The sequence below is a fragment of the Amblyomma mixtum genome, chromosome 3 (genome assembly GCF_055824585.1).
Source record: "Amblyomma mixtum isolate Tamu chromosome 3, ASM5582458v1, whole genome shotgun sequence".
Taxonomy (NCBI): Eukaryota; Metazoa; Arthropoda; class Arachnida; order Ixodida; family Ixodidae; genus Amblyomma; species Amblyomma mixtum.
The window spans coordinates 364,457,456-364,480,681 of NC_143014.1; the positions used below are offsets into that span (position 1 = coordinate 364,457,456).

The 23,226-nt window shown below is 44.5% G+C and overlaps 1 pseudogene; it reads right to left on the bottom strand.

The window, feature by feature from the left end:
- Window positions 1-657: 657 nt before the first annotated feature.
- On the bottom strand, window positions 658-2,742 carry LOC149356633 (uncharacterized; annotated as a pseudogene).
- Between the last annotated feature and the right edge of the window lie 20,484 nt (window positions 2,743-23,226).

Genomic DNA, 23,226 nt, shown 5'->3' on the forward strand with positions numbered 1-23,226 from the left:
GTGACCACACTATGTCACATAGCAAAAGCGGGCGCGTAGCGGCACCTCATTTGATAACTATACTTTCGATCCGTTATATATGTGCCAGCATAGTGGCCACCGATATGGGACTCCCTGGCAGCACCATTTGCATAAAATTTGGGGGCCATCCATTTGACGCAGAATGTTCCAAGTGGTGTCAAATGACTTGGCATGTTCCCGAGGATAAAATTACTAAAAGATGAAACTCAAAATGTGTGGGATTCACACCGACGACCCTTCTCCCCCAAACCGTGCATTCTGACTACCTTCAGACGGCCATAACGGCCGAACCGTTTGTCACAGGGGGTTCCAGAAAGTGTCAAACAATTCGACGTTTTGTGATGTACACGTTTGTAAAATTAATGAACTAATATAACGAGGAAATATACCAGATACAGCTAAGGTAACTGGAAGCTGCATAGTAGTGAAAATCCATCGGGTAGATGGTGCTGCTTGGGTTTTAGAAAGGACGGTTCCAGAGAGAAAACATCCATGGATTTTGGATTTCGCCTTCTCCTCGTTTACTGAGCACACCGATGTAAACACTTGAAGCTGCTGTAGCTAATGCTCATAGGTGGAACAATGAGGCAATGTTGGCATAGAATTTTTTTTTCTACAAAAACATTTAAAATTTTCTCAAAACGTGAATGAGCTTGGAACTGCAGCTACATATGTGTTATGAAGTTCCATGAGTACACAAACTCTCTCAATATTTGATGCTGGCAGAGCAAGCGCGTCCCGCTCTTCTGCCACAACCTTCAGAAGATGCCTCATAGTTACCATCGAATATTTTTACTGGACTACACTTGAGTTTCTTGAGGAGGATGTAAGTTTTGGAATCACCACCACAAACCTGTTTTTCAAGTATGGCAAATGAGCCATCAGTCAATTGAACAACAGAATTATTTGTTCGCTTATTCAGCGCATACCCCCTGAAAGTAAAAACTGATCCTTTCATGAGCTAGCATACTGATTAGAATTTGCAGGTATACTGAATTAAGCTCCAACTTGACGGCCTGGTTGTTTGCATGCAGTCCCATTTCCGAAGAAGCGGATGGCCTCACTGGAGCAAACACTCTTTTTGGTAAGTGCTGCGTCAAGAGAGGTGCAAAACTGCACTACCCGTTGGTCAACAGCAAGCTGGGTTAGCTGTTGAGCTACATCCTCCATTTGCAAATGACGACACACTTGATGAGGGATTCCATTTGCTGCCTTCACAACCTCCTTTAGGCTGCCATTCCCCGACTCAAAAGGGAAGGCTGAATGAGCCCACAGTGGCCCCCAGTGGCGAACACTCTTCACAATGTGTGTGAGCTGATGCATATTGTAAGTCATAAATTGTTTCCCATATAGAATTTCCACACGTATGTGGAACTCCATGAGAAGCTCCTCTGCCATGTCAATTTCAGACGCCTCAATGTTGCATTTTAACATAATATGGAGGGCTTCGACTAAGCATGCCCAGTGTTGTAGATATGTTTTTGACAGAATGCCATCAAGCACTGGGATGCTGCAGAATAGTATCCAGTTTTCAAGTTCTTTGGCTTTCCACCATCTGCGCTCTTTGGTCGGTCTCTGCATGCGTCTGACTATTTTCGGAGGCTGTATGGCCATTAACCTTTGGTCAATTCTCCCTTGCTCATGGCTGATTGAATGCTGGCAATTGGATGACTGAAGCCATATATCTAAAAACTGACGGCCGATTCCGAGCAGAATGCAGTGCATATAGTCTGGAACAAAACTTGACACTATGTCAAAGTATGGCAGAGCAATCAAAGGCGATATAGTTTTTACGCCATGGATGGGCTTATTTTCTTTTTCTGCAGCCTCCATGTGGATTAGCATTTGCTTTTCAGTGCGGTCAATAGGATCGACACTAAGTACAGGGTACCGCATTGAGCCCCCAGCCCGTTCCCCTTCTTGGAGACACCAACTGCAACCAAAATACCCATTGAATTGGGTAACTCCTTGCATTGGTGCCCGCGCAACAGAATCGACAGCACAGCACACACAGAAAGCCTTGAATTTCTTAGTTTTTCCTTGACGCTCTAGGGTGAAACCCTCATTACTTAAATGATTCATGGCAGCAACAAATGCACCTTGGAGTAATGCCATGTCTGGCTTTTGTTTCCCAAACCACAAGGCGGCTAGAACAAGCTTCGCCATCCTTTGCTCAAGTGGCACTTCATTGACAATTAGCTGAATTGGCCAAATAGAAGTACCACTTGATTTAAAAAGCGGTGCGCCATCTGCATTTAATGAAAAACTAATCCTCGGTCCAACTTCTGCAGTTTTTGTAACAAAATCGCGGTACAGCTGTCCATCCCATATATCTGAAAGAGTGCTATTTTGGGGCAGCGATTCTGTCAAGTCTAATAATTCACAATTGTTCAGTAACTTCTGCAGCTGAGACTCAATATCTAAGAGTACAAAGAATGGTATGTCTTCAAGTTTGGAAACATTGATTACATTGCTGCATTCCGGGCACTCAAAAGATGAATTTGTATCAATGTTGCTTATATGTGCAAAGCAATTAGGACAAAAAAAGTGAAAAATCATTGATTTCCCAGACTGCTCAAGCAGTTTGATAAGCCTGTACTGGGAGTGAGGCAAGATTGGGCGCTCAAAGAAACTGTTGATCATTTCTATAAAGCTTGTGAGCCCTGTTAGGGATAGCTTATTTTTTAAGGCATATTTCAGCACCATCAGAAGAGCATCCCCCTTTGTCACAACTACTTTTTCATTGATGAGCTCTTCAAAAAGATGGCTAAACAAAGAGTTTTTGCCAGGCCCAGGTTTCTTGTGAGGTTGTTCAGGTAGCGACTCCTGAAATGAAAATTATGATTTAGAAGGTCTGAACAAGCACCGGTGGCGATGCTTAAATGGTGCCTGCTCAAACAAGATAAAAAAAACTACACCTTTTAACTACATTTCACCCGAAAAAGCCGGCAAAAGTTAACAGCAGGTGAAATAACATGAACAGCTAACAATGGCTAAACAGTACAACTGTCTACTTCAAGTGATTTCCAACCTTTAAGAGCTACTTACTGACAGTGGCAGCAGCTTTAATTTTTTCAGACAGATCCCCAAAAATTGATGTGATCCCTTCCGGAGCTCTAAAAAGGAAACTCTAGCCCCTATGTCACGGCCTCTGGATGGAAGCGGGTGCGCTTCCACTGAGCGATCGTGCCCGCGGTTTATTCGAAAGCTACTAACCTCGCTGTCGTACACTGACGAAGATCCACTCGTATCCTGTTCTTGTGGAGTTTCTGCACATCTACTGCCATCAAAGGATGCAGGTTCACCCCACATTTGTGTTGCTTCGTCATAATCGGCAGCATCGGAATCTGTTTCTTCAGTCCCGCTACTGTCGCTGCTAGCCAGACATGCGGGAACACCACATAGAGCGGAGTCTTCTTCCCAAGGCCAGGGGTCATCTTCAGATGACAAGGCTGCGTCTGAAATTCCCTGCGACAATAAAAGCATATGTTGAAGTCGCGCGTGTACGCTCTCTCCTAAATATTGTCTAAAGACGTACAGAGTGAGCTTACATCACGTTGGTGGCGGGCGCGCGCGGTAGACCGAGGAAGTTGAAAATCTGCAGCCGGGCTCAAGTAGGCTTTGTAAGGTCCTCGCTTTCTTCGTTTTCGCGAAGAATGCATTTCTGTTGTCAAATTTAGTGGCGACCAGAACGCATGAAAACTTTATCTACAGCATTCCAAACTGCCTTTGACAGCAGCACACAAACAGAGCTGACAGCTGCCATCTTGAAAATAATTGTCTAGCTGATCCAGTCGATGTTATTGCTCCGCTTCGTATTAATTGTAGAAGTGTTTGTGTCTTCGATATGCGTTTCTTTCTCCACAAAAAAATGGATGAATAAAATGTTATTTTTTATAACATTAAAACACACGAAGAACAAGCTTTTGCTGTGCTAAAGTTTGTTACTTTATTACTTGTAAAGTGGGAAACTGATTGCTAAATCCTGAATGCTGTTATGCAGCGTAAACAAAAGCTGTGCAGGCCACGTGTTTTCAGTCGGCTCTGTCTCTTGTGGCTCGCAGCCTGGTTGTACTAGTTGCTCAATTTCAGACGCCTCAATGTTGCATTTTAACATAATATGGAGGGCTTCGACTAAGCATGCCCAGTGTTGTAGATATGTTTTTGACAGAATGCCATCAAGCACTGGGATGCTGCAGAATAGTATCCAGTTTTCAAGTTCTTTGGCTTTCCACCATCTGCGCTCTTTGGTCGGTCTCTGCATGCGTCTGACTATTTTCGGAGGCTGTATGGCCATTAACCTTTGGTCAATTCTCCCTTGCTCATGGCTGATTGAATGCTGGCAATTGGATGACTGAAGCCATATATCTAAAAACTGACGGCCGATTCCGAGCAGAATGCAGTGCATATAGTCTGGAACAAAACTTGACACTATGTCAAAGTATGGCAGAGCAATCAAAGGCGATATAGTTTTTACGCCATGGATGGGCTTATTTTCTTTTTCTGCAGCCTCCATGTGGATTAGCATTTGCTTTTCAGTGCGGTCAATAGGATCGACACTAAGTACAGGGTACCGCATTGAGCCCCCAGCCCGTTCCCCTTCTTGGAGACACCAACTGCAACCAAAATACCCATTGAATTGGGTAACTCCTTGCATTGGTGCCCGCGCAACAGAATCGACAGCACAGCACACACAGAAAGCCTTGAATTTCTTAGTTTTTCCTTGACGCTCTAGGGTGAAACCCTCATTACTTAAATGATTCATGGCAGCAACAAATGCACCTTGGAGTAATGCCATGTCTGGCTTTTGTTTCCCAAACCACAAGGCGGCTAGAACAAGCTTCGCCATCCTTTGCTCAAGTGGCACTTCATTGACAATTAGCTGAATTGGCCAAATAGAAGTACCACTTGATTTAAAAAGCGGTGCGCCATCTGCATTTAATGAAAAACTAATCCTCGGTCCAACTTCTGCAGTTTTTGTAACAAAATCGCGGTACAGCTGTCCATCCCATATATCTGAAAGAGTGCTATTTTGGGGCAGCGATTCTGTCAAGTCTAATAATTCACAATTGTTCAGTAACTTCTGCAGCTGAGACTCAATATCTAAGAGTACAAAGAATGGTATGTCTTCAAGTTTGGAAACATTGATTACATTGCTGCATTCCGGGCACTCAAAAGATGAATTTGTATCAATGTTGCTTATATGTGCAAAGCAATTAGGACAAAAAAAGTGAAAAATCATTGATTTCCCAGACTGCTCAAGCAGTTTGATAAGCCTGTACTGGGAGTGAGGCAAGATTGGGCGCTCAAAGAAACTGTTGATCATTTCTATAAAGCTTGTGAGCCCTGTTAGGGATAGCTTATTTTTTAAGGCATATTTCAGCACCATCAGAAGAGCATCCCCCTTTGTCACAACTACTTTTTCATTGATGAGCTCTTCAAAAAGATGGCTAAACAAAGAGTTTTTGCCAGGCCCAGGTTCCTTGTGAGGTTGTTCAGGTAGCGACTCCTGAAATGAAAATTATGATTTAGAAGGTCTGAACAAGCACCGGTGGCGATGCTTAAATGGTGCCTGCTCAAACAAGATAAAAAAAACTACACCTTTTAACTACATTTCACCCGAAAAAGCCGGCAAAAGTTAACAGCAGGTGAAATAACATGAACAGCTAACAATGGCTAAACAGTACAACTGTCTACTTCAAGTGATTTCCAACCTTTAAGAGCTACTTACTGACAGTGGCAGCAGCTTTAATTTTTTCAGACAGATCCCCAAAAATTGATGTGATCCCTTCCGGAGCTCTAAAAAGGAAACTCTAGCCCCTATGTCACGGCCTCTGGATGGAAGCGGGTGCGCTTCCACTGAGCGATCGTGCCCGCGGTTTATTCGAAAGCTACTAACCTCGCTGTCGTACACTGACGAAGATCCACTCGTATCCTGTTCTTGTGGAGTTTCTGCACATCTACTGCCATCAAAGGATGCAGGTTCACCCCACATTTGTGTTGCTTCGTCATAATCGGCAGCATCGGAATCTGTTTCTTCAGTCCCGCTACTGTCGCTGCTAGCCAGACATGCGGGAACACCACATAGAGCGGAGTCTTCTTCCCAAGGCCAGGGGTCATCTTCAGATGACAAGGCTGCGTCTGAAATTCCCTGCGACAATAAAAGCATATGTTGAAGTCGCGCGTGTACGCTCTCTCCTAAATATTGTCTAAAGACGTACAGAGTGAGCTTACATCACGTTGGTGGCGGGCGCGCGCGGTAGACCGAGGAAGTTGAAAATCTGCAGCCGGGCTCAAGTAGGCTTTGTAAGGTCCTCGCTTTCTTCGTTTTCGCGAAGAATGCATTTCTGTTGTCAAATTTAGTGGCGACCAGAACGCATGAAAACTTTATCTACAGCATTCCAAACTGCCTTTGACAGCAGCACACAAACAGAGCTGACAGCTGCCATCTTGAAAATAATTGTCTAGCTGATCCAGTCGATGTTATTGCTCCGCTTCGTATTAATTGTAGAAGTGTTTGTGTCTTCGATATGCGTTTCTTTCTCCACAAAAAAATGGATGAATAAAATGTTATTTTTTATAACATTAAAACACACGAAGAACAAGCTTTTGCTGTGCTAAAGTTTGTTACTTTATTACTTGTAAAGTGGGAAACTGATTGCTAAATCCTGAATGCTGTTATGCAGCGTAAACAAAAGCTGTGCAGGCCACGTGTTTTCAGTCGGCTCTGTCTCTTGTGGCTCGCAGCCTGGTTGTACTAGTTGCTCCTTGCTGTTTCTTAATGATGGTCAGCCACGCTTACGTGCGCTATGAAGACGACAAAAAATATGCCATCGTCTCCATTGATGACATTGAAGACTTCCAACCTCGCAATGAAAAAGACTTTTCTCCAAGGGCGCATTATGCCGTGAAGTGGACAGCGGCGGACGGCAGTTCCGATTTTTACCGCTCGCGCGTTTTAATCTTGGGCGGTAAGTTCATTTCAGCTGGCTCTTTGAATATGTATAGACTTATTTTATGGTGCCTTGCATGACGGCAGAGCCGAATTGTTCCCCAGAAAAAAAAAGTGCTGTTAGCGTCACTTGTCAATAAGCTAGTGCATCGATCAGCTTCGCGAGCAGGTTTTACTTCACACGCACTTGTAGCCTCAATCGATTATTTCTCTTTGACAATCTCAATGCAAGGTGCATATATGCGATCACATTAAATCATATATTTGCAGAAGTACCTTTTGAAGGCCATTTGGCTCATTTTCACATGGAGTAAACATGGCGTGCTAATATACAGTCTAAGAACGGAAGGAAAACAACGAGAATGAAGCCGGCTCCCATGTCGCAGGGTTTTTTTTTAAATTAGTTGCACGATTTTTTCTTGACTGCATATTTTGCTGTCAGTCGCCATCTCTTGTATATACAGTGCTGTATAATAAGTGGGTTCCCACGAAATGTAATTAGTAGTCGGCACTCTTCATTGTCTTCGTTCTTCCCGTATCTTTCGTGCCTTGTTAACCTAGATGAGAAGATTGACAAAGATTACTTTGCTCTATTTTAATCTTTTTTTAGCGATGCTATTATAGCTCAGAGGTGAACTGATCAGCGAAAAATATGCCATGGGGAAACTTGTTCTGACGAGTTTCATTGTTATTCATTACATCATATGCATATTACATCATTGATGTAAGTTTGCTATATGTTAAAACTTCTTTTTTATCCTGGATTGACATAATTTTCAGAGTCAGAAGATGATGTGGCCTCAAAGGTTGCCCGCAGCAGAGTAAGAATAAATGGATTGCTGGACTCGAGTGACAGTGACGATGATGTGCTCCAAGAGGTAAGTACCTGGTTGCATGTGTTCTGTCTAGTGCCTGTGACTTATCAATCAATCAATCAATCAATTTTATTTCCTTAAAGACCCCTTTTCAGGGGCATTAAATAAGGGGTGGGTACAACGTTTGGTGCGACAAAGTAATCATGCTTTCTTAATATGTAATATGTTTTCTTTCGGGGATTTGAGACATAACAAAGTGATTTTTTCCTGCACAGCCTCCTCCTCCAAAAAAAGAAGAAGGATGGGCGTAGACAGCATCTTCTGGAAATTCTTGACGCAAAAAAAGCAGCTTAGGCATGCAGTGGATGACGAAAACTTGCATAAAAAAAAGTAGGCCTGAACATAGTCGCACAGCTTACCAAGAGAATAAAATGTTGAAAGAAGAAGTAAAAAAAAAGCTGAAGAAATCAGGAATCTGAAATCAAAATTGCAAATGCAAGAACAGGAAATCCTGCAGCTGCGCAGGCTAAATGTGGGCCTGCAAGAAAAAATTTTGGCCAGGATTGATGTTGGGGAAGGTATGTGGCTGAAAGCTTTTGGCACTAATCTAAAGCAGTTAGTACTGGCATGTTAGATGCTATATATATGACATGTATATAACGAAGTTTGAAACATGTCATTAATATAAGTACTTCATGTACTCTTTCGAGAGTTTCCATTCACAAAGGCTGGTTGCAGGCCTAAATGTCAAGTACATAACTGTTTCCATTAATGAAGTGTTTCAAACTTCACTACACACACACACAAAACTGCTATGAGACCAGAGTCAGCGTTCAAACGGAGATATTGTAAGTGCCAAATTTTGGTTATCTCGCTTTTAACAATGCGTAACTGACATCAGCATGCCTAGCTGCTCTTTTATTTAGTCTGGGTTTTGAAACAGGTTGTTCTGATTGCTAAAAATTAAAATGGTGAAGCACCGACATGGTCTTAGCATGCCTTACCATTGATCACATGTTGAAGCTTCAGAAGCTTAAAGCAAGAAATTTAATTATAAATTTTTGGCAAACACTACACAGTCATCTGCAAATTTTCTGCCTGAAACTCTTTAAAAAACAGTTGGATATAAGATAAAAGGTAGTCTCAGGAACGTTCACGAGTTATGAAGTAGGTGGTAGAACATTTGGACTGCTTTTACTTTTTGTAGGATCCAGTTGTGCTGTACTTGGCAGCTTTCTATCCGGTGCCTAGCCTGCATACTGCAGTTGCAGAATAACTGAATTTGTCAAATTTTTCAGTGTGTTTATGCATGTGCTAATACCCAATGTAGGCATCTTGGTCACCCCTCCTGTCACTCGGGCTGGAGCAACCACATCGGATAGCAGCAGTGGCAGATCCCTGCCGCAGCATGCATCCTGTAGTGCAGCAGAATCATCAACAGAGAGTTCACTTCAAGGTGACGACATGATAGGTTAAAATGCATTTTAATCGACTGCATGCTGATCCGTCTTGACAAAAGGCTGAAAAACGTTCCATGTACATGTCAAGAGATTTTTGTTTTCTCTAGGTGGACATTGGCCAAGGGCTCTCCATACAACGAGAGGCCTGGAAATATATTCAGGGCCAACAGAAAGGCTCTATAATTAGTAAAGGAGTTGATGATGGCCATATGGAAAAAGGAGGACTTAGTCAATAGGTCGCTGCAAGGTAAATTAGCATGCATTGTATCTTATTTCTAAATCATAACTGCTATTCCTCATCCTTGTAGATAACTGAAAGGTTCAATCGTTGTTTTGTTTGTATGCACGCAAAAAATGTCCGCAATATCCAGGCAAGGCAGTAAAGAGCCAACTGTCCCCCTGGAAAGTTGACGTCATGCGAGGTAAGAGTTAAATGATGTAGCACATGATGCAAAATAGTGCAGCTTGTCATAGCACTGAGGGGTAAATAAGGACAAAGGAACTGTTTGGCTGGTATTTCTTATTTGGGTGGGGGGGAGGGGATTTGTCTTTTGATGTAAAACGTCCCCTACATGAAGCTTTTTGGTGGGGAACTTGATTTCAGAATGCTACAAGGCACGGCTGACAAGGCAGAATGTACCGGCAGGGCTGTTGCCAGCTGCCACAAAGGACCTCAACCACTTTATTGTGGAGAAGCTGGCAGATATTGATAAGGGAGTCAAGAGGTAAGCTGCTACTTTACAGCATGAATTTGCAGTGAAGCCCCACCTACATTTAGTCTCGCCACACACCCCTACGACAAAGCCATACTCTATTGTTTTTACTGAAACAAGGACCTAATAACAAGGTGTACATATTAGCTCTAGAGTTTTGAGTCGTCTGGTTTGACTAGTATAGTCGGTCATTAAAATTGTGATTCTGTTTACTCTTATGATTCTGCCCCGAGAGGGTGTCGGCAGGGAGTACATTTACGTAAAGGTGCAGTGAAGAGGAATCTGAACTCGTCTTTCAGCCGCAGGAACTCAATCTGCACGTTCCAAGCATTCTTAGAAGCTTCGATATATTGCCCTGTGTGGTAGATTTCCCTAATTAAATTGAATTAACGTCCGGATCCCGCCTTTTTTTTAATTCTCCGCGTCGACCAATGCGTGGAGTGCCTTTCACCCAGTCCCGTGGCGGCTTGCCACTCTGCCATCGGCGGAGTAATACGTAGTAATCCGAAGTAGCAAATAGTCCGCGCGTATTTTTATTTCTGCGGGCTTATTTTGTGGCTATATTACCTGCGAATGAAACTATTTATTCATTGAAACCTAACAAGCAAAATAAAGGGAAAGCAAAGCCGCCACGGAGCTGGCTGAAAGGCACTCCCACGCGTCGGTCGACTCCGCCCACCATACGGAGAGAATAAAAAAAATAAAGGCGGGAACCGGATGTTAATTCAATTTAATTAGGGAAACCGGCCACAGAGGGCGATAAGTCGCAGTTTCTAAGAATGCTCGCAACGTGTGGATCGAGTGCCCTGCGGCAAAAAGACGAGTTCAGATTCCTCTTCATTGCACCTTTAAAGCATGCAGCGACTGCAGATCTCGAAATCAGATAACTTCAACATTCAGCTATGATGCACGGATTATTGCTTAAGTATATTCTATTTTTTGGGTAGTTTGAGATCCTTGAACATTGCACTTTCTTTCAATTTAATAATTGTTCAGGGCATCAAAGGATAACCATGACCACTGAGTGGACACAGATGACGTGGAGGCTGATGTTGGTGGGAAAGGATTGGCAGTGCAATAAATATGATTGTGCACCCTCTTAGTGGCCAACATTTCTACAAAATTATTGGAATGGAGTCTTCTGTGCGTATCGCAAGTGGTTGATATGAAAATCTGCCTGTCGAGCCATATCACTTGAACTAGTGAAGTCTGCGCTAGTTTTGCATCAGGCTGTGTGACCCTACAAATCTATTGGGTCGTTAGTCAATATAAATAAATTTGGTTTGGTGGCATGGTTAGACTAATTCGACTACTATGTAGGTCCAGTTGGATGACCACTTGAAACCAACTGGTGTACCCTTTGGTTTGATTGGGAAAACAATTGAAACCAACTGGTCTACCAATTGGTCACCATGGACAACCAATTAAAGCCACCTGGTGTACCATTTGGTCTGCTTGGGCAACCAATTGAAACCAACTGGTGTACCAATTGGTCTGCTTGGGCAACCAGTTAAAACCAACTGGTGTACCATTTGGTCTGCTTGGGCAGCCAATTAAAACTAATGGGTGTACCATTTGGTCTGCTTGGGCAGCCAATTAAAACTAACGGGTGTACCGTTTGGTCTGCTTGGGCAACCAATTAAAACCAGCTGGTGTACCATTTGGTCTGTTTGGGCAACCAATTAAAACCAACTGGTGCACCATTTCATTTCATTTGGAGAACCAATTCATTTCAAGTGGTTGGTGCCCAATGGGTGGCGAAAACACAACTGGTTGACCAATTGGTTTCAATGGAAAAATTTCCAATTGGACCCATTGGTTTTTTTTGACCGGGTAAAAATGAGCTAAATATTTTTCTTCACGTATATAATAAACTGTGGGAGCAAGAAATGTAGAAAATAGACCATTTTTGAGGATCGTTGAACAATTCCGAGTTGCTGGTAGAAGCAGCAACTGTAATACGAGCAAATTTCTTGCCACAACCGCCGCTCAGCTGCCGCTGCCCGGCCGTTGCGGTCCGGCTTGCGCGCCTGGCGTCCGCTACATAGCTCTGCTGCCGAGCGCACCGCAACAATGACCATATTTTTTTGTTGTGAGACGATGCTGTTGACAGTAAAGCGATGCCAAAAGCAGGCATTTTATTATAACCCAGGCTACTTCCGAAGCGCTGTCCACCGCGGCGTCGATGCGAAACAGGCCTAGCGACGATCAGGGCAGCCAGAGAGCAGTGCAGTTCGTCGCCCGGCGCGCCCGCGTACAGCGCCGTTTCCGAAAGTGCGCTACGTGGGCAGGCATGCTTTTTCGCCGCCCGAGTACAGCCGGCAGTCTTTCCGATAACATCGCTATTTTGTCTTTTCTGGTGCGAACTTCAGTAGCCAAGCAGCGCGCAGGCGCTGGTGTGCGGTGGCAAAGTGTTACACCGGATGTGGGCCGGGCATGAGTCTAGCGGCGCAAAGATGCTTGCCGCTCCGTGTCCCTGCTTGCAGTAGGCGGCAGTTCGCAAGCGGCGACTGGAGCGGCGCGCCGGCCAAGTTTTCGCACATGTGTCAGCTTGACAGCTAGCAAGCTCCATTCTGAGCAGACGACGGTGCCACATTCGAGTCAATATGCGTGCTGTAACCTCGATCAACTATGGCTAAACAGGCCTCGCTAAGCCGCCATGTTGTGTTGACGACAGAAGCCTCTGATTGGCTTCTTAAAATGACGTTTGCTGTGAGCTGAGGGGGACGCGCGCTGGGAAACCGAAATTTAGTTTTTTTCGCTATTCAATCAACCCAGACGATGAAACGAACCAAGGTATACTATAGAATGAAGGGTCAGAATTCCAAATACACACGTCGTTCAGAATTTTCGAAAACATTTCACGACCCCTTTAACAGCCCTGTTATATAGCCTCGTATCTCTTCTTAAGGTAAGCACTGTCGTCTCGCTCTGGCCTCCAGCTTCGGCTGTTTTGCGCCCCGCATGCGATAAGTGCGGCACACCAAAAGGGCCAAGAGAATACCTTAACAGCAATGGAGAAACAGTCGAAAGAAGCATCCCGCGAAGCGAACCAAAGTGTTCACGGCCACGCCTGACGTTTCATCGTATACCCAATCGTGTCCATCCCTGAACCTTCGTAGCTTTACGTGAAGCTACGTCTAAATAACTTGGAAGATCGATAGACACGTCTTTGCACTGACGGCGAAGTTTCGCTTACGAAGCAGCAATTAAAGCGCCGGCTCGTAGTATGGCTATCATGCGAGCAAAGACTGCTCACGATGGCGCTCATTCTTGCTGGTATCAATAGAAATCTGCCCAGGGCCGTGCAGCAAGAATGAGGCAGGAGGAAGCACCGAATAATTGAAATTATTTCCCTGCAAACCTTGCGATGTATCGGCGTGTTCGTGCCGAACATTTTCGTTGCCGATATCATAATGGCTTGAGTGGCGATACCAGATATTAAAACAGAAAAGCCTATTGCACAGCCATAGTGATCAAAAATCAAACGAATGGAAAAATTATACGATAATGAGTGCGTGGAAAATTTTAAGACGCTGTATAAAAAGTCCTGATAGCGAGCAAAGTCTAAAATCTAATGCACATAATTAAAAATCGAAATAAAACACGATAATGACGAGAAATAGCAGAAAGAAGCCTGTATGACTTTACGTTGAGCTCTTAGCTGTCGCTGCTTGTGATCAAGGTAAATAGCTCGTGCAAATCGGCTGCTGGGCTTTGCGGTAGCGAATTTCTAGGGTCGAATAATGTCATCGATCGAGTTCCAACTCAATGACGCCTTTTTGGGGTTTAAGGCCGCCTCAATGATTTCTCTCGCCCGGTGGTCTTTATTTTTCGTAGCGCCTTGCACTTGTCCAACGCCGGCAAATACATGCGCAAATAGCAAAATGCGCGCACAAGTTTATTCTCGGAGGGCGTTCCGACGTACATGCATGCTCCCTTAACCTGAATTAAAATTTCTACAAACGGGGAGCTCTTAGTACTGGTTTCCTTGTTTTTCCCGCGGCAGCGCTGTTCTTCCTCGATGTCATGGACCGACTATAGCCCAACACGAGGCTTGTTGCATCTGTTTTCTGTCACAACACGAATATCAATAGGCACTTGACTTTTACTTGGCGCAATGTCTACAGCTTCTTACCTCGAGTGTTGTGCCTTCGTCATTCGAGTTTTTACCCTCATTCCTTGTTCCCCCATTAACTCACCTGCCTACGTGATAATTCTTCCTTAGCTGCGCGATGGTAGCGTAGATGAACAATGCTAAATATTTGTATCTTGAACCTGCCTCTGTCAGGGATTCTCTAGATATTTGCATAAGATCACTAGTTTTGTAATCGGTCCTTGCCTCAATCGGCGAGGAAAAGTGAAGTTCAGTATTGCCACTTGTTTCCCCCCATTTGTTCAATTAAATGTCTTTTGAAAACTTTTATCGGTCCTAATCAACAGCCCGCCTGCTGTTCACAGCAACTTAGTCGCACGCAGAGCCAGCGTCTTCCCTTGCCTGCGGGACTGGCGGCTGCGCCAAGCAGCTGGTGATCCGCCGCGGGCGCGACACGTGACAGCCGGTGCCGCCTGGCGATATTCTTTTGGGCACCTGGCGCATTGGATTCCTCAGCGTGTGGGGCGCCTTGCGCTCTAGAACCCCTGCTTGCGTGCGCATATGGCAGTGCATTGACGTGTGATCCTCACCAGCATGGCCTGCACCGACCTGCGCGTGCAAGAGCTCGTGCCCAGGCCGCAGCAACAGCTCGGCCTGCGGTGGGCCGATTTTGAAAGCATAATGCTCGTTTCAATATTTCTTTCCAGTAAATGTGTGTAATAATCCTCAAGAATGTCTCTGTGATGTATAGTACACTGCACTGATTTCTTTTCGTCCGCCCCATGGTCCAGCATCTTAAGCTGTGTTAATGAGAATGGACCCGTTGCGGAGAAGTTTTTCTAGGCCGAGTGTCAGTGAAGGACGATCGTCCGTACGAAGCAGAGAGAGAATTGTATGCATGTGGAAGGAAAATGACGGCGCAGCCTTGGGATCTGACGGATGCTCAGCGCAATATCGGCGCCACCGTAATACCGGAATGCAGTCTGTGGCAAAGTGTAGCCATCATGACGTGGCCTTATTTTTCATTAAAAAAAAGGTTCACTTACAGCATGGAAACTATTGGGGATTATGAGGGAGTAACAATTATAAGCATCCACCAAAGCGCTGCCGTACGGTCATAGAGAAAAGCTATGCAGCTTAATTGGAAACTCTGGAGTCGAAGAAATGCTCGCCCTGCTTCAAGAGTCGAACAATTAGAACTGATGAATTCGGCGCCGGTCTAGCGCCTGCTAGCCGCCCTGTTTAGCTCAGTAATCACAGTGAATGGCCCGCACAATAGGCGGACCTGGGTACCATCCCCAGAGCAGGGCGAATTGTTGTTCAAGCGTGAAGTTTCGAAGGAAACTGTATCGCTTTTCTCTGTACCCACATGTCTGCGCTTCGGGGAATGCCTGGAGGCAATTCCGTCCTTATTACAAATCTACTCCACCTTCACAGGTTCCCTGAAACTCGCTGGGCAAACTATTAGTCCCGAATTCTGCGAAACGTAATGTTAAACAGCGTGTGCATGCCGAAATGCACTAACGACGACTCCAGCGGCCATGTCTTTGGTTGATGTCAAGGGAATGTGTACGTAGTACGAAATTATTCTAGAGCCTCTTGGTATCAGCCAATGTAAAAATTCACGGGGATTTAAAATTATTTATAATCCTTCGTTTATTCGCGGTAAAGAAATTTGCAAGATGTGGATCTGCAGGAAACAATTATTCAGTGTTCTTATCAGCCGTTAGCTGGTATTCGTTTGAACGAATAAAGCAGGTATGTTCTTCGTTAATACATGGTTTCCACTGACCAGGTTTGGTTGTCGCGAACAAATGCTTTTTTTCCTGAACCCGCGTCCCGCAAAGATATGTCCATGACTGTATTTTACAAGTCATTTAGATTCTCGTATAATTTTTAAACATCTAATAAGAATCGACGCACTTGATTGCGTCGTACGTTCCAAATCAGGCTTGGCTAGAGTATACTACGCTTTACTTAGATTCTCACACTGAGACATTAAAACACATTATGAGGTCCTTTATGCAACGCATTTAGCAGTACGGGAGCGTGGGTGCTCGATGCCAAAAGGAAGTCTGAGTATTCTTTTATGACCATGAGATATAGGACTCATATTAGAGCATGAAGATTTTACCGACTTTTTCTGAGTAGAAAAGACTGACAATAATGATGGAGTTGAAAATTTTAGGCCCGTTGCGGCTTCTTGCGTCACTTAGTTACTGAAAATTCTTTGTTACCCTTGGAGTGTATACATGAAGATTTTTAATTTTACTAGCTGTATAACTCACCAGGGTATAGACATAATTCACTTTATTCCAAACGGCCCCCGAATTAAGTGTTCCAGATTTAGTTCTGGAAGACATGGAAGGTTTTTAACGATTGGCTGACTTCAAATACAACTGCCTGGATGGCCGTTTCTTGTTCGCGAAACCACAATGGCGCCACTTAGTGCTTAGCTAACTTCAACAATCCTCTGCGACGGCCTCTCGCGCGACATGCCTGTATAAGTTGAAATCATGACGGCACCTCACTTACTTAAGTTAAAAACCCACAGAGCGGTACTTTAACATTGATGCGTTCAAACTGCATCCTTCCATACCGCAGCTGTCATGAACATGAAGATGCCGGTCCGGACAGCGACTCGCCGTCTTCGCCTCAGCGAAAACGTTCGTCTGGTTACCTATAAAAAGGGTCAAGATTAACTCTCGTGCGCCAAAACTGATTGTGTCACAGAGCATTTCTCTCGGGATTTGACACGTTAGGCCCTTTTTTGTCGAAAACAAATATATGTTAGAGCGCGCATAGTGGGGGGTTCTGGGATCTTCACAGACATTTAGCATAATAAAGGCTTACAAGCATGGACGTATCGCGCTTTCCCTGCACCGGCTGCGCGCTTCTGCCAATGCGCGTGCGTAGGAGGCTTCCGATAAACCCGTCTACGTCCCCACCACTACATCTCCGCCTTGCTAAAAGTCTATATTGATGCTCAGAATGGGGCTGCCCGCTTTCAATCTGTTTCCTTGCGTCGTGGTGCGAAGGCCAAGGCGATTTCTGCTGAGCATGCTAGAGAAACTGTAGTGCCAGTTCATGTTTTTTCTTGATGATTATTTTTATTCTATTCAAAAAAATTCATTCACGTCATGCATACGTGCGAACAAAGTTTAAGGTATGAAAGACAAGTCATAAATAAGACTAGAATATTCAACGGCGGCCGAGGAGCATAAGCACAGGAGCGGACAAAAGTAAATGGAGCACGCAACTGTCTTCGAATATTTTTCACGCGTCACCTAATTGAAATTTCCAGCAGTTGTGCACGCATGCTGGTAGCGGAGGTTGCTGGCCTTTCGTGTGGACAAACAACGCTTCTTCATTACCAATGGAGAAAGCGCGATTGCACTTCGAACGCAATAGCGTGCTCCGTTTACTTAAGGCCGCGTCTGTACACTGGGCGATGTCAAGCAAGGTCCCCTGAACCGTCAAATGAAGACTTGAGTTTGTGAAGGGAAGAAAACGCTCTGCACAGTTATTTTCTCTCCTAGTTACTCGTCGTTAGCAGAGTCATTTAGAATAGAGGTACTTTTGTATTATCCGTTAGGGGGATTAAGGAATAGCTGAGCAGCAGTAGACATGCGAAGAACAATATCCTCAGAGGAGTTATCCTTCTGTGCATGCACACTCGCCCCCTGCAATCCCCCTCTCCCTCTAATCAGCGGGATCCTCCTATTCTAATGTCAAGGTGCCAGAAAACACATACACAAGACATGAGAACGGTACAAAGCGCCACTCACAACTGGTTTATTTTCCAGAAACCATATATTTATTTTCCACGACCTCACTGCAGAAACCACAATCATATTAGATCCTCCACTACTCGCTCTTGTGAGTCATGCTTTTCAGCCTTGGCGATCCTTGCCAGGAGCAGCAATATGAAAGTCAGAGAACAGATTTAAGCGTTCAATGTCAACAAAAAAGGCAGTTTTGTGTCAGCGAAACATCTGTATCTTTGTGTCAGGCAGAAAAAAAAGTTTTTTTTAGCCATGTTTATCATGTAGGACCTGTTGCGTAAATTTGTTACTTGTGCAGGTGCTGGCTGACTCTATACATGTATGAGGTTCCCGAAAAAAAACAGTTCTGAATAGCGCTCTGTTCCGCTCTCCTGTGTGTGTGTGTGTGTGTGTGTGTGTGTGTGTGTGTGTGTGTGTGCGTGCGTGCGTGCGTGCGTGTGTGCGTGCGTGCGTGCGTGCGTGCGTGCGTGTGTGTGTGTGTGTGTGTGTGTGTGTGTGTGTGTGTGTGTGTGTGTGTGTGCGCGCGTGCGTGCGTGCGTGCGTGCGTGTGTGTGTGTGTGTGTGTGTGTGTGTGTGTGTGTGCGTGCGTGCGTGCGTGCGTGCGTGCGTGCGTGCGTGCGTGCGTGCGTGCGTGCGTGCCAGTTGCAGCGAAGGCCGAAGGGGACAAACACAAATTCGACGAGTTTTATTCGCCACTTAGGGGCAAAAGAAGATAAGTAAAATACTTGCCTATCTAGTTTTGCCTCTCAGTGGCGAATAAAACTCGTCGCATTTGTGTTTGTCACCTTGGGCCATTTCATAACTCACAAAACCCGGCGCGTTCGCGACAACTTGCACCGTCACGCTTGCAGACTGGCTCGCGCGGAAGCTGTAACCACCGTTGACATATCGGCCTGCCGGCGCATTGAGGTCGTCGTGCCTTGCCAGCAGCCGATATCGTTCGCTGAAGCCACGGTTGAGAGCAGCACAATCGTGGCGCGCGAATGCGCTAGCCACGTGATTTTTTTTTTATTTCGCGGGCATTCTTTGGAGCTCGGAAAAATGGTACACGTGAGGTTTTCTTTACCGCAAATAAATGGAATGGGGGTTTCTGAAGGTGCTCTCAAACTTTGCTGTTCACATTTTCTTTCTAAAGTCAATATTTACGCGTTTAGAAGAATTACCTGAATTGCTAATTAATTAATTGCAAAACAAAAAATTGCCTATTATGCACAGGCAGGTTGGTAGATGTATGTAAGTGGTTTCCCTGGCCTAGCTAAAATTTTTATTTTTTAACGCGTGGCTAAAGTTAGCGTGGACACCCTGTATATACATATTCGTTCCATCATGAAGAACAGAAGGATAATACCGCGATTGCTTAACTCAGTACAGTGCAGACGAGTACAGTCGCGGGTAAAAAAGATTAGCACACGTGACGGAACACCAGAGCGCCGGAATGACAATGCGTGGCGCTGCGGGTGGCGAAGAGGCTGATAACGAGAGTGCCGGGCCGTTCCCATTCTACAGTATCAGGGGGGTTCAGCGGACTGCCACGGGCACCAAAATTACTGGCTAAAAGCAGCGCTATCAACTATTGTTCCCGCGAGTTCCTTTTGCCAACCATCGCGGACATAAAAAAACGGTAATAAAAAGAAGCCATCTTTGCTCATGATAACTGAGCCAAAATAAATGCCGCAAGCGCAGTCATGTAGGGTCGGCACTTGAACGCTCGGGCGGTGCACGCTTGATAAAGCTTACTTCCTGCCGTCCCCCCCTCTGCTGCAAACATGGAAATGGCCCGTTTGGCAGGTCTGCGTACCGCAGCGCCGCGTGGTGAGATATACGAATTGTGATCGCCAATGATCTGTGCTAATATTTTTCGCTCGCGACTGTACATCTATTACTGCTTTTTTTTTACTAGTAGTGAAGCCAGACTTTGTAAAGTCTATAAAACAATGCTTCTCTACGCATTCTTCTGAATACATGCGGCTTGCGCCAGTGCCATGACAACTTACAGTCCAAGATTACTCCGAGATACTTTAAAGAGTCGACATAATCAGCTGGCTTACAGCCAGACGAAAGGTTGCGGCAAAAAGAGAGGCATGTCGGCTGCACCAGTTTTTAAGGGATTTTGACAGAATGTTAGCAATTCTTTTTTGTTAGCTTAAAGATCATAATAGTAATAACACTAGCAATAATAACTTTCTTCTCACTTTTCGAACAAATGCATAGAAAAACAGGCCTACCAAAGCCAGTGGAGAGGCTGGGATCACTGGACTCGGCTACATCGGGGAACAACATGTAATGGCTGTACAACTGCTGGCACGAATATGGACACTGGTTATAGCCATGAGTGCGCACTGAATGAAAGCAAACTGTTTAGAAAGCTGTAAATCAGAAAACAGAGGTTAAGAATACGAATAGTATGAAATATCCTTACTAATGATGCTTATTTACTCTCACTACATGGAGAGGATGTAAGATCGCAGCAAAAAGAAAAAAAAGCTGCCATCATAAGACCTTCACAACGCGGCTGGCCCTCAAACGAAACCAACGGACGCCTGACATTCGCAATGCAAAATAAATACAGTCACAAAAAAATCCGCCCAGATGCAAACAAATTCGCAGGAAACAACATGACGTTCTTGGCAAAAGCACAAAAATAGAACCAAAAAATTGTTATTACAATCTTAGCCAGGGGGGCAAGCGTATTATACGGATTGAAACTAGCAAAAAGATGCACAGCATTATATTAACATAAAATGGTTTCTAAGCTGCTTAAAAATGGTTGTTTCCCGTTGTATGTTTCGCACTTACATCGTTTATTGTTGGTAATAGTAGATTGTTAATATTTGGAGAAAATTTGTTATATATATGCGCTTTCCAGTGTTTTCACTTGAGCGTAGCGTATATAGTACTTGTGACATTCACACTTAGCTGAGCGAACGACTGAGAAACCCAGAGTTATTTAAAAAAACGATAATTGTAAGCTGCCCTACATATTTTTAAAGAGACTATGGGGTAAAAAAGAGGTTTTTTTTTGGTAATTCGACAAAATTGCTTTTGTGATATGAAAAATTTGCAAATTTCACTTTCCTGTTGCTCCTGAATTTAAGCCACAGTACCTCAATCCCGAAGAAAGCTGAGAATTATGAATTTTGAACGCAATATTGCCACGTATCATTGTGTCCGTTCGTTCGCGCTCAAGGCCGCAGGAACGGGGCGTTATCATATTTGTTCGTGACACGAGAAGCGACCGGACTGATCTCGATTGATCACAGCCATGAAGAACTGCATCTACGTTTTTCAGATTACTGTAGTTACTTGTGACCTGTTATCTCGAAATTTCCTGGCCGGCTTTAGCTTGAGCGATGCAGCGAGCAGTGGGCATCCTGTTCGAGGACCGCCGAGCACGCATGTTGCTACGCCGCCGCCGAGTAATTCAGTTATTTGCAGGCGCACGTCAGCCCAAATAAAGAGTTTCTTTAGAGGCCAATCTCGCTCTTTTCCTGTTCACCGGACTGCAGTCACCACTACGTGACAATATTACGTGGCACGGTAGAGATATGGGTATAGTAAACCAACCACTTCCACAAGTTTACTTCTAAGAAAATCTACGTGTGCTTTCCATGAAACAGCTACACCAGAGAATTTACATAGTCTCTTGAAAGTTGGCATGATCTCTAAAGACGTCGGCAGCACTGATATTGTTTCGGTTGTTGATATACTGTAGTTTTAATGGCAAAATATGAAAGGTTTGTTCTTGGTATTGCCGATTTTCGCGAACTATAAGCGACGCCACAGTCGAACCAAGATTTCAACTATAAAGAGTACGCCGTCGGAGATCATGCTTCCTGGACTTATTAACAAGTTTCCTTGCTGTACAATTGATACACATCTTTTTTTTTCATTGAAGGTTACTTAGCCCCTAGTTTTAGCTAAAAACTTTCTATTAGTCGGTGTAATACACAGGGCCGATGACAAATTAGGTTGTCGTCCTGTGCCTGCAAACGTGCTCCGTGCAAACGGAACCGCACACTACCGTCACCCCGTCCGGGACATTTTATCGAAGGCCAGATCGCTAGCTCTGAGTGTTCCTGCGCAAAGAGAAAGTCAGGAAATATCAGCACGCCTCGGGTTTACTGCTTCTTTGTTGAGGAAAGCAGTTCTTTGCGAAATCGTTGCATAAACTGAAAGCTGGAATGGTTCGCGATAGTTTCCCTTTCTACCGTCCTGTGCTTGGATTTCAATGAAGCAAGTTACAGAGCGGCTTCTGTTAATTTTCCTCAGAATTAAGGCATTAAGCTCTCGGATCTCTACTTTCTTAAAAGTACGTGTTTAGAGCCACGCTTCAGCTCTTGATGTGTTACAGTGCGCAATGTTTTACTGCATATGAGTGGCTTCACATGCAGCGTCGCTGAGTGTGGACGTTGTGATGTTTTCTGACGTCTCACGTGTGAGCGACATGAATAAGCATTATTTTAGGAAATGTTTTTCCTTGTACTTCTTCTCCAGCCACGGAGGCAATGCTTAGCCATTTTTTGGCAGCTTGCTCCGGCGTAGTGCGTGACTGACATTTGCGCTGACACAGCTACCTACCAAAAACGCCCGCCAGTTGCACGCCTGTGTGCACATGCGCCTAAGCATCGAGCCTTATGATGTATGCCAAAAGATGAATTTGCGTCATAAAGAAGAAGTGAGCCTCAAGCAACGCGAACGATTGATTTTGGTACAGTGCCTTAGTACTCTTGAGCAATTTGGGTCCATCATGTTCGTTTAGATATATTGGATTCTGGCTGGAATTGAATTGAATCCTGTATTGATTTAAACAAAAAAAATGCCTTGTCGTTGTACACGCTAAACTAAACTTTAAACATTTCAACAGCAGATATTTACAATTTATTTTTATTCGTGACTGCAGAAGAGAAGGGTAGCGTAAAAGAAAAATGGCAACGGTGGCATCACCAATTGGCCAAAACCTGTCAAAGAGGATAGCTAGCCACGCTGAAAGCATAAGTGGCCGGCGTTCTTTGTGGCTGTGTGCGTGTGCGCTCGATTTTCTTTCTTTTTGGTCGTCAAGCGCTGTTCGCCGACGGCGTTGCTCTTGAGATCGACGAATGAGTATCTCCCCCATCTCTAGGTGACATACGTTTTAAGGCGGAAGCCTTTAATGCCTCATCGTTGTAAGTAGGAGTTGTCGACAGAAATGTCACGCTTTTCAATTGGTCGAAACGGTCGGGACGTCACAGTGCGCGAATTTCGAACGGGGCCAATTGTACTTTGGCTAATAGCCATGCAACCAATTGAAGGGATCGTATAGTGATGCTCCAAGTAAGTTTGACTGAGTTGCTTACTTAACCAATTAGTCTAACTAACCTTTACAGTCAGACCAGATAAATAAATAA